This window comes from Apium graveolens, chromosome 6, assembly GCF_009905375.1.
Source record: "Apium graveolens cultivar Ventura chromosome 6, ASM990537v1, whole genome shotgun sequence".
NCBI lineage: Eukaryota > Viridiplantae > Streptophyta > Magnoliopsida > Apiales > Apiaceae > Apium > Apium graveolens.
The window spans coordinates 219,719,218-219,730,890 of NC_133652.1; the positions used below are offsets into that span (position 1 = coordinate 219,719,218).

The 11,673-nt window shown below is 38.0% G+C and overlaps 1 non-coding gene across 1 annotated transcript; it reads right to left on the reverse strand.

The window, feature by feature from the left end:
- Positions 1–588: 588 nt before the first annotated feature.
- Positions 589–695, reverse strand: LOC141669395 (small nucleolar RNA R71). Its single transcript, XR_012553681.1, has one exon. It is a non-coding gene; the product is annotated as a small nucleolar RNA R71 (small nucleolar RNA).
- Positions 696–11,673: the final 10,978 nt, after the last annotated feature.

Here is an 11,673-nt window from a genome sequence, read left to right on the forward strand (position 1 = left end):
CACTGACTCATATATTTTACCTACTTGTTTGTTTGTTGCTTTTTCAGGTACTCTAGAGTGCGTTTATGCTAACGCGTTCTCGATCTCGAAAGAAAACACTGGATAAAGTGGGAGGAAGTAGTAGAAGAAGTTCTTATTGAGGGGAAGGTAGAAGAAGAAGTCTTAGTTTAGAAAGTTGAAGAAGAAGCGATTGTTGCGATGGGAGAACCGGCAGAAAATTCGAAGGCTTTGATGGACTATTCTCAACCGAAGATCAACGATATTCAGTCTAGCATTGTCAGACCAGCCATCGCGGCTCACACTTTTGAAATCAAGGTTAACACGATTCAGCTGGTGCAGAACTCAGTCCAGTTTGGGGGTTCTCTAACGGAAGATCCCAACATGCATATTAGAGATTTCATCGAGATCTGCGACACTTTCAAATTCAATAATGTTTCTGAAGATGATGTTAAGCTGGGGGTTTTCCCATTCTCTCTGAGGTATAAAGCTAAGTGTTGGTTGCATTTTCTACCACCAGGCTCTATTACTACTTGGGAAGATCTTGCTCAAAAGTTTCTTACTAAATTCTTCCCTATGGTAAAGACAGCTGCAATCAGAAACGCTCTTACTCAATTTGCATAGCAATCGGGAGAGTCTTTATGTGAAGCTTGAGATCATTATAAGGAGATGCTTAGAAAGTTTCCTCATCATGGGATGCCCGAATGGATGATTATCAACTGCTTTTGTAATGGCTTGCGAGCACAGTCTAGGCCCATGCTTGATGTAGTATTAGATGGAACCTTATGGGCTAAGAGCCATGATGAATCATAGAAGTTGATTGAACTGATGGCTGCTAATGAATACCAGAACCCTTCTCGAATACTACCTCAAGGCAAGGTAGCAGGAATTTTGGAGGTGGATGTAGATACTGCTATAGCTGTTCAGCTTAAGACTTGACGATGAAGGTGGATTCTTTGGCTAATAATGGGGTTAATCAGATCACTAGTGTTTATGAGCTTTGTGCTGGTGCACATGAGACGGAGCAGTATGCTACTTTTAGCGAATTAGCTCAGTTCGTGAGCAACTTTCAGAGGTCACAACAACCAGTTCCAGCCACCTATCATCCCAACAACCGCAATCATCCTAACTTCAGCTGGAGCAACACTCATAATGCTGTGTAACAACCTTATCAGCAGTATATAGAAAAACAATTCAACCCTCCTAGTTTTCAACAACCACAATATGCACCAAGACAACAATTCCAACTTCAACAATCTAATGAAAAATCTGAATTGCAGGAGTTGAGGCTCATGTGCAAGAGCCAGGCAGTTTCTACTAAGACCTTGGAGAATCAAATTGGGCAGATTGCCAATGCCTTGCTGAATTGACAACATGGTACTCTACCTAGTGACACGAAAGTTCCAGGAAATAAGAAAACAAAATAACAGGTTAAGGCAATTATATTGAGGTTTGGGAAGGTTGCGAACCCCGAAAAATCTCAAGTTTCAGAAGATAAAGTTGTGGCTGAAGAATATGTGTAGAAAGAAGCAGAAGTGGAAACAAGGAAGAGAACTATGGAACACACGCCTCCTAAGGGTAATACAGGGGAGAAACAGGTCTATCATCTACCTCCTTTTCCTAAGAGGCTGCAGAAGCAAAAGTTGGATAAGCAGTTTGCCAAGTTTCTGGAGGTGTTCAAGAAACTTCATATCAACATACCTTTCGTGGAAGCTCTTGAACAGATGCCTAGTTATGCAAAGTTTATTAAAGGTATTCTCTTTAGGAAAGTGAAGATCGATGACTTAGAGACCGTTTCTCTTACGGAGGAATGCAGTGCTGTGCTGTAACAGAAGTTGCCTCCAAAGTTTAAAGATTCTGGAAGCTTCACTATTCCTTGCACTATCGGAAACTTGTCATTTGACAAGTGTTTATGTGATTAGGGAGCTAGCATCAATATGATGCCTTTGTCTTTATTCAAGAAGTTGATTTACCTGATCCAAAGCCAACTTATATGTCCTTGCAGTTGGCCGATCATTCTATTACATATCCACGTGGCATTGTAGAGGATGTCTTGGTCAAGGTGGACAAACTCATCTTTCCTGCTGACTTTGTAATTCTTGATTTCGAGGAGGATAAAAAGATTCCCATAATCTTGGGAAGACCATTCTTGGCTATTGACCGAACCTTGATTGATGTGCAGAAGGATGAGCTCACTATGTGAGTACTGGATCAGGATGTGACTTTTAATGTATTCAACGCCATGAAATTACCTATTGATAATGAGGAGTGCTAAAAAGTGGAGTGGGCCGATTCTGTGGTTATTTCAGAACTTAATAAAATGCTGAGGTCTGATGCCTTAGAGAAAGCCTTTGTGGGGAATTCAGATAGTGAAGATGATGAAGGTGATGAGCAGTTGCAGTATTTGAATGCTTCTCCTTGGAAGCGAAGGCTGGGTATGCCTTTCGAATCTCTTGGAATGTCCGAACTTAAAAATGATGAGGGGCGTCCTAAGCCATATTGAGGAAGCTCCTACACTCGATCTTAAACCATTGCCTGAACACTTAAGGTATGTTTTTTTGGTGATGCATCTACTTTGCCTGTTATTTTTGCATCTGACCTTTCAGGTAGTGATGAGGAAAAGCTCTTGAGAATCCTGAGAGAGTTCAAATCGGCAATTGGATGGACTATAGTAGATATCAAGAGAATCAGCCCTTCTTATTGCATGCACAAAATTCTGTTAGAGGAACGAAGCAAGCTGACTGCTGAGCAACAGAGGAGGCTAAATCCTATCATAAAGGAGGTCGTGAAGAAGGAAATTCTCAAATGGCTAGATGCAGGGATCATCTACCCTATTTTTGACAATTCTTGGGTGATCCCAATATAGTGTGTGCTGAAGAAAGGAGGCATCACCGTGGTCGCTAATGAAAATAATGAGCTCATTCCTACTCGAACAGTCATGGGGGGTGAAGAGTTTGTATGGATTACAGGAAGCTGAACAAGGCCACAAGGAAGGATCATTTCCCTCTTCCCTTTATTAATCAGATGCTTGACAGGTTGGCTAGGCATGAATACTATTGTCTTCTAGATGGCTATTCAGGTTATAATCAGATTTGCATCACTCTAGAAGATCAGGAAAAGACTACCTTCACTTGTCTGTATGGTACGTTTGCCTTCAGAAGAGTTTCTTTTGGGTTATGGGGTGCACCTGCCACATTTTAGAGATGCATGATGGCTATCTTCTCCGACATGATCGGTCAAAATATGGAGGTGTTCATGGATGATTTTTCTGTGTTTGGGGATACTTTCGACGAGTGCTTGCAAAATCTTGGTGCAGTTCTTAAAAGGTATATTAAGACCAATCTGGTTCTCAACTGGGAGAAATGTCACTTTATTGTGCAACATGACATCATTATTGGGCACAAGGTCTCTATTAAAGGTCTTGAAGTGGACAAAGTCAATGTGGGGGTCATTGAAAACCTTCCTCCACCAATTTCTATTAAGGGGATCCGAAGTTTCCTTGGTCATGCGGGTTCTATCGGCGGTTCATTAAGGACTTCTCTAAAATCTCTAAACCATTGTGCAATTCATTGGAAAAAGATGTTCCTTTCAAGTTTGATAATGAGTGTTGAGCTGCTTTTGAGAGCTTGAAGAAGAGTTTGATTACGGCACTTGTCATAACAGCTCCTGATTGGAATGAGCCTTTTGAAATGATGTGTGATGCAAGTGACTATGCAGTTGGAGCAGTTTTTGGGTAAAGGAAGAGCAATATATTTCATGTATTCTACTATGCTAGTAAGACCCTCAATGATGCTCAACTGAATTATACTACTACTGAGAAGGAATTCTTGGCCATTGTCTACGGTTTTGAGAAGTTTCGATCTTATTTGCTTGGGACGAAGGTGACAGTTTTCACTGATCACGCTGCTATTCGCTATCTTATCTCAAAGAAGGACGCGAAGCATAGACTGATTCGATGGGTTCTTTTACTTCAGGAGTTTGAGTTGGAGATCAAGGATATAAAAGGTACTGAGAATCAAGTTGATGATCATCTCTCTCGGTTAGAAGATCCAAGTACAACTTCACATGATAAGACATTGATTAATGAGTCTTTTCCCGATGAGCAGTTGTTTGGGGTGCAAGAAGAAGAATCGTGGTTCGCAGACATTGTGAACTACCTTGTGAGCAAATTATGCCTCCAGACTTGTGTTCTGCTCAAAAGAAGAAGTTTCTTCATTAGGTGAAGTAGTACATGTGGGATGAGCTGTTTTTGTTTCGGCAAGGAGCTAACCAAATCATCAGGAGATGTATTCCGTACAGCGAAACGGAGGGTATCTTGTGAGACTGTCATTCGACTATTTATGGAGGCCACTATGGTGGAGAAAAGACAGGAGCTCGTATCCTTCAAGTAGGATTCTTCTGGCCTACATTGTTTAAGGATGCACATCAGTTCGTTTTGAAGTGTGATCACAACCAGCGTGTTGGTAATATGTCCAAGAGGGATGGGATGCCTCTTAATGTGCTTTTTGAGGTTGAGGTCTTCGATGTTTGGGGAATTGACTTCATAGGGCCATTTGTCTCATCTTGCAATAATCAGTATATCTTGTTGGCGGTTGATTATATCTCAAAATGGGTGGAAGTCAAGGTTTTGCTAACGAATGATGCAAAAGTAGTGCTCAATTTTCTCCACAAGCAAATATTCACAAGATTTGGGACTCCAAGAGTCATAATAAGTGACGAGGGATCGCATTTCTACAATCGCAAGTTCACTGCTATGATGCAAAGATATAATGTGAATCATCGCATTGCTACAGCCTACCATCCTAAGACTAATGGTCAAGTTGAGGTATCTAATAGAGAGATCAAGCGTATTCTAGAGAAAGTTGAGGTATCTAATAGAGAGATCAAGCGTATTCTAGAGATCAAGCGTATTCTAATAGAGAGAAAGCGTATTCTAGATCAAGCGTATTCTAGAGAAAGTTGTATGGAGCGGTGGGTATTTTTGAGAATGATCCAGGCCAAGCATTCAAGGTAAATGGACAGCGATTGAAGCACTAGTATGAGAATACGGAAAACCATGAGGTGGTTAGTACCATTTTATTGCCCACTTGATCTCAGAAATCTACGTCAAGTTAGCGACATAAACCAAGCACTTTTTAGGAGGCAACCCAAACTTGTTGTACATTAGTAGAAGATAGAAGGAAGAAAAAATAGAAGAAAAGACAAAAAAAATCATAAAAACAAAATACAGGGTGTTTTTTCCAGAAGCACGACGCGCCTGCGCTGCCTAGCGGAGCGGCCGCGCTGAAAAGATCAGAAGCTGCGCGTGCCCGCGCTGCCTGCCGGGGCGGCCACGCTGACCCCATATAAAAGAAAAAAAAAGCTGAAAAACGAAAATTCAATACAAAATCAAAACACCAGCCAAATTTCCCTCCTCCATTACCCCAAATTCCTTCTCCTAATCAAACCCATTATCCCCACTATCCCATAATTATATCCCACTTATAATTCCTAATCCCTATATATACATACTTATACACAATCATCTCCATCACTTTTTATAACGACTCGTGTAATCATTTTGAATTATTTAATTATGCAATTATGGAAATTTTTAAATAAATAAAATATGCGTGTTGGTTTTAACCGCTATGTGTTGTTTGATTATTATCCATATGTGATTTATAGTGTATCGGGTTGTCCACGCGATTAATTATGGGACTGTATTGAATTGTTTTCACTTTCAAAAGTGGATTTAGTACAAATTTATTTGTATAAATATTTGAAATGTCTTTAAAATTGTTTTTATGATTTTATAATTACAATAATTATTTTTAGGATTTTATAAAATTGAGAAATCAATATTTTATTAATTATTTATCTTTAAATGATTTTCTGAATGCTTTTATTTGTAAAATCTATATTTAATTCTAGAATTCTTCAAAAATTATGAAACTCATATTTATCTAAGTATGGAATATTCCGAGAATTCTAAAATTATTTTGGAAATTTTCGGGACTAATTTCACCCGCGCGTTGTTTCGTTTAATTATTAAAAAGCGGGTAAAAAGTGCACTTCGAAAATTGTTCTAAAATTCTAAATATTACATTTCTATAAATTTTGGGATATTTGTAATATTTTAAAATTATTTTCGTAATTTTCTGAATTTGTTTTAAGTGCAGCTCGGTTCGTTAATTGTGAAATACGGGTATGAGTTGTGTTTCAAAAATACTTTTAAAATTATGGAAAATTTATTTTTAGTAACTTTGAATTATTTGTGATATTTTAAAACTAATTAGGAATTTTTCGGGATTATTTTTATTCGCGCAATAGTTCGTTAAATTGCAAAACGGGATCAAATAAGGCTGTCTGGAAAAGGAAAAGGGACGCGTGGCAGAATTTTGGTTATCTCCCGGATACGTGTCAATTGCTGGTTGTTACAGGGAATTGAAAAAGAAATATAATAAAAAAAAAGAAAAAAGAAAAGAGAAACAAAACAAGGGTGTTCACCCCTGCTCTGCTATCTCCTCGCAACCATTTCCCCCCCCCCCGACTATGTTTCTCTCTCTCTCTCTCGGTGAATTCCTCCGCCTGGTATTTTTATTTTCCGGCAACTATTCGCCGCCGCCTGGTTTCTTCTGGGCTGTTCTCCGGTTAACCGCAGTTGCCGCCTTGAATCCTCGATTTTCCAGTCTGTTCCGGTGATTACCCGTCCTGGCTTTTGGTTTGCTGTGTATATATAACTGATTCTTGTGTGTATTGTGTTGTTATGGTGCCTGCCGCCGCCCTACCGTTTTCCGGTGAGTTTCGGTTGCGCGTGAGGCGCGTGCAGGGTGTTCTGTGTTAGCTGTTGTCGTTTGTTATTCGGTTCAATTAATTCTGAATTGTTTTTTATTATTATTATTATTTTCGTAGGAAATTATTTGACTGGATTTTGTGAAATAAATAGTTAATTTGTGCGAGAATGAATTATATAATAATTGGTGAAGATTCGCGATGGAAACCCGATTTATACGGGCACCCGTAAATTTTTACCGCCGTTCGCGATGACTTTATACGAGTGAACGGTGGACGGTGATGATATAATTATGAGTCCTAATATTTTACAATAAATTAATTCGTGAAATTATCTTTGAAATGAAAATTTGATTTTACACTAAAGTTATGTACGTAGTTTAGTTGACGAATTGTGATTGGATTGATTGTTGGGTTAACTTGAGGATTGGAATTGTGGTTATTATGAATTGGATTGTCGTTATTGAATTGACGTCGATTGATGTTTCGACGGGTAGTCCGATAAACAAAGGGAACGCTGTCCGATTTCCGGGAAATCGAACTACGGAAATACGGGAGCGTATCCGAGGATTGCCGGGACGTCGAGCGAGTATGAGTAAATACATATACGTATGTTTTATACCGAACCTAATTGTATGTTGTGTTGTATGTTTTGACCAAAACACAGTAACCCTAATTTTGTAAAATGACGAGTATACGTATTTTCTGAAAATGAACACTGGATCGATTTCGAAAATGTGAACCCTAATTGTTTTCTGTGTTATTCTAATATGAATAATTACGAGTCGGGTTTGAATATCGTTGGGTAAGAATTAATATCGAGGATATGTCAAGCATACCTAGACGTCTAACGTAGGGTATTTCAACCCTGTAGGTTATAGTCGGGCACCTGAAAGTGGACGATGGACTCAAGATAACTTAGTGGTCAGTCGACGAGCTCAGTAGAGTTTCAACAGAAAGACCTGAATGTCGAAGTCGAATCCAATGGGATCTAGTGGTTGGACGTTAGAGCCTGAGCAGCAGAATCGGCTCAGAGATGATCAGTAATAGTTGTAAAGCCTTGTAAGACAAGTATTTCTGAACTTTTCTTCAAGATATATATTACCAATGTTTTTGAACTGTTTTATAACATGTCGCTATTCTTCAAAATAACTCATGTTTTGTATTGCAAGAGCTTTAAACCATTTAACCTTGAACCCTGATTTTCTTGATCTTAAGCTATAAGCTTTATTCTTTATAATCCGTCCTTTGTTGATTCTCAAACACCAAATACTGGAAGAGAATGGTTTGAAAACACAGAAAATTTTATACTCCAATCATTCTTTATAACCTCAAAGAACCATATCCTGAAAAATCATTACTGGTCTGATACCTGACCCTTGTACAAATTGAAAACTGTTTCATATACGTACCCTGATATACCCTTGAGATATCCATGAGTATTCTTACGTTTTTATGCAAATGTTTAACCATCATTGATTATGATCTTGTTTTATTGGATCATATTGTTATCATATTGAACTGCTTTAGGATTGGATAATTTTCATATATGTGAGCCAGATTCGTGGTCAGACCATACCAATGGTCAAGTTAGGCCAATGTGTGCCTTGGATCCAGTAATTAGAACAGTACTGTGTGCTTGCTCGGGGTTAGTGCGTGACTGATCAGTAGCCTAACCCTGGTTTTTAAAACTTAAAATGAATATCCAATTCTAATGATTAGTTAAAAAGAAACTTGATTCCTTTGAATCATCTCATTTAATCATTGTTTAACCTCAGTTATCACTATTATGACTTGCTGAGCTAGTTAGCTCACCCTTGCGAATCTTTTATATATTTTACAGTTGAAAAGAATGTGGATGATAGTGAAGTTCCTCAGTCCAAAGTGTGGGCTAAGATTCCAGTTGAGTTGAATCGAGCTAGCAGAAGCCTCATGCGGTATAGAGATAATTAGATTGTAAGAATGATTTTATTATCAATTGTAAGTTAAATTAGTTGGGATTTGGTACGTTGTAATAAAGGTTAAGATTGTGGCTTGTTTTCATACTTTAACCTGTTGCGATCCATGGTTATGTGACGCAGGGTCATTGTAAATAATATTTCCTATACAGGTTTATATTGTGCATGTGTCGTGGACCCCAAACTTCTGACCCGGTTTGGAGGACGCCACAGGTTGGTATAAGAGCTACAGGTTATAAGTCACTGAAATAAGCCTAGATTGTCGGGATTGGGTAGAGGGTTAGGATTAGGAATAGGAAATAGAAAGATAAGACGTTGTGAGGATGAGTGCGACTCTATAGTAAGTCTTCAGCACGGTTCGTGTTGCGATTTGGGATCCTTAGCTTGCGATGTGAATTCCAGACAACGACAATGGCAGATCTTGATTTCCCGGTGTTATTTGATCATTTGGAGCTTTCCGTTCGAGGATCGTCATCTTCTCTCATATCAGAATTGCACCTTGTTCCTCCATCAGTATTAATGGCACTACCTTCTGTTATAACGGTTGCACTTCTTCAAGCTATTCTACGCTACTTTCCACCTTTTGATATGAGATTACCTATTCAAGAACCTTCATCTGATTATTCTTCTTTCACTGGACATTCGGCTGTGAGCGTATCTCTTTAGTTTAGCCTACATCCTGTTCTATACCCCCAGTTTAGAACTTGTCCTATGAAGCGATTGTACCTACGAGGATGGATTCGAGAGCTACAGTAAATGGTAAGCGCTTGAGTTATAAATAGAGGTGAGATGAAGTTTAGAGAGGAGATTTAAATGTTTCAGAGGATAGCTATTATCGGGTTAAAAAAGCCCATAGTGACTAAGCCACCCGTGAATAAGTATGGGATAAACTAGATGAATTTTGAAAGAGTAAGAGAGAAAAGCATAAACCTGGGATTTTTTGTGAAATTAAATGATGATGATATGATAAATGCGATATGTAAAGTAGTAAAGTGATGTGATACGAGCAAACTTGTTCTATGAAATAGACTTATTGACTATTGGATAGCCTGTTCTACTTAACTACTGTAACGATAATGTATGAGAGCCTTGATGTGAAGCTACAAATAAGATAATGTGCGACAACAATTGAAGTTTCGTTGATTAAGGAAGGTAAGTGGACTCGATAAAGGAGAAAAGGTAGATCGAAGTGAACGGACCTTTATGTGATTGTTTCTTTAAATTGGTACTTTGTTATAGGTCGGAAGGACAACAACCAACTCATATAGTAAGGACAACCAGATTTGTGATTTTCAAAATTTTAACATGTTTTTGAAAAAGGTTTTTCCTTACAAAATTTCTAAAAGTCTTTTTGAATAAAATGATTTTTAAACATTGGTTGTCAAGTTACTACTTGAGTCTCTTGTTTGTTAAAAGACCCGGATTACCTGAAAGGATGCTGTTTCAGACTCAGTATTATTAATTCGGAGAACGAGATAACCTATGATTATGAAGAAGTTGATTATTCCTAACAGTAGGTGCAGGTATTATCTGATAAGATTAAAAACAGGACCAACGTACGGAGTAACTATTCATTCAATTACTGGGATTATCAGAGTTTGAAGAATTTTATTGATTTAACGGAAGCCTGGGCATGACCGAAGAAGATTGGGAAAATTTCCAGACTTTTCTAAAGGAAGAATATTACTAATAAAATGATCGTTATGTTGAATGACTTATGGTTATTCGAAATTAAAAAGAGGAAACTCAAGGTTATTTGATAAGAACGCCATTATGATCGAATTGTTAAAGTATTATACGTGTAGGTGCGACGTTACAGACGCGAGACTTAACAAGTAAGAATCTACCATAATGCTTAGTTGCGAAGACATTTTAGTATACTTCTAAAGTTGTTATATGATATAATTGGGAAATGATCGACCAAGCTCGAAAGATGAATACAAGTGAAATGTGGATGGTGACCCATGGTATCATTCTCGTCCTCAACATTACAGCGTATATTCCTTTTTAATTCCTAAAAATGTATGAACTCTTTTTCTTAATAAATTCTTTCTGATGATATCAAAATGGAGGATTTTGCATTCCTTTCAAATTTAATTATTCCCCTCAAGTTTTGTTTCCCGATTGGGATAAACAGTGTTATGATGAGACACTTTGTCGGAATGATGGAGAGTCGGGTGGGACGCCACCTAATCATATGTTGTATGCCATACGGTATGAAAGACTGGCCATCTTAAATACCAATGTGGTTATCTCATTAATATTCAAGTCATTACTTCTTCTTTCTTTTCAACTCTAAGTTTATTAAAATTGTGAATCCTTCTAGTTATCTCATTGTACCGTTGTTCTTTGCGAGAGCTTTTCAAACACAAGTCAACGTACTATACACCCAGTGGGCAAAGTCTCATCTACCTCTCATGCATGGAAAGGAAACAAGGGCATATAGTGAGAATTGCAAATCACTGGCCTTAGCCAGGGATGCATTAACAGTCAAGGGAATCTACTTCAATAAGGGAAATGTCTCCGAGAACGAGAATTTGCGATATGTTATTTATAAAATGGATGTGATGACGAGGAAGATTATTGAGGATACCTTATGCGTTAAAATATTGAAAGATGTGGGAGCAACTTGATCGTATGTCTCTCAAGGTTTTATTAATCAGATGAATTATCTTGTCGAATCAATAAGTGGATGACTAAAGGACTAGCAAGTTAAGAACGTGCAATTATTGAATAAGTAAGTACCAATGGCGGAATCGATATTTCTGGCAATAAGTTGTGAAGAATTGATATCATTTGAAATAAGAGGATTTGACATTATTCTAGGGAATGGATTAATTATTCAAGTGTGATGCCCAGGTAGACCGTCGTGATGGAAGATAGTTCTGAAGACGCCAAGTGAGAACATGAAGAAGTTTAAAGGACAAAGGAAAATAAAGAACTT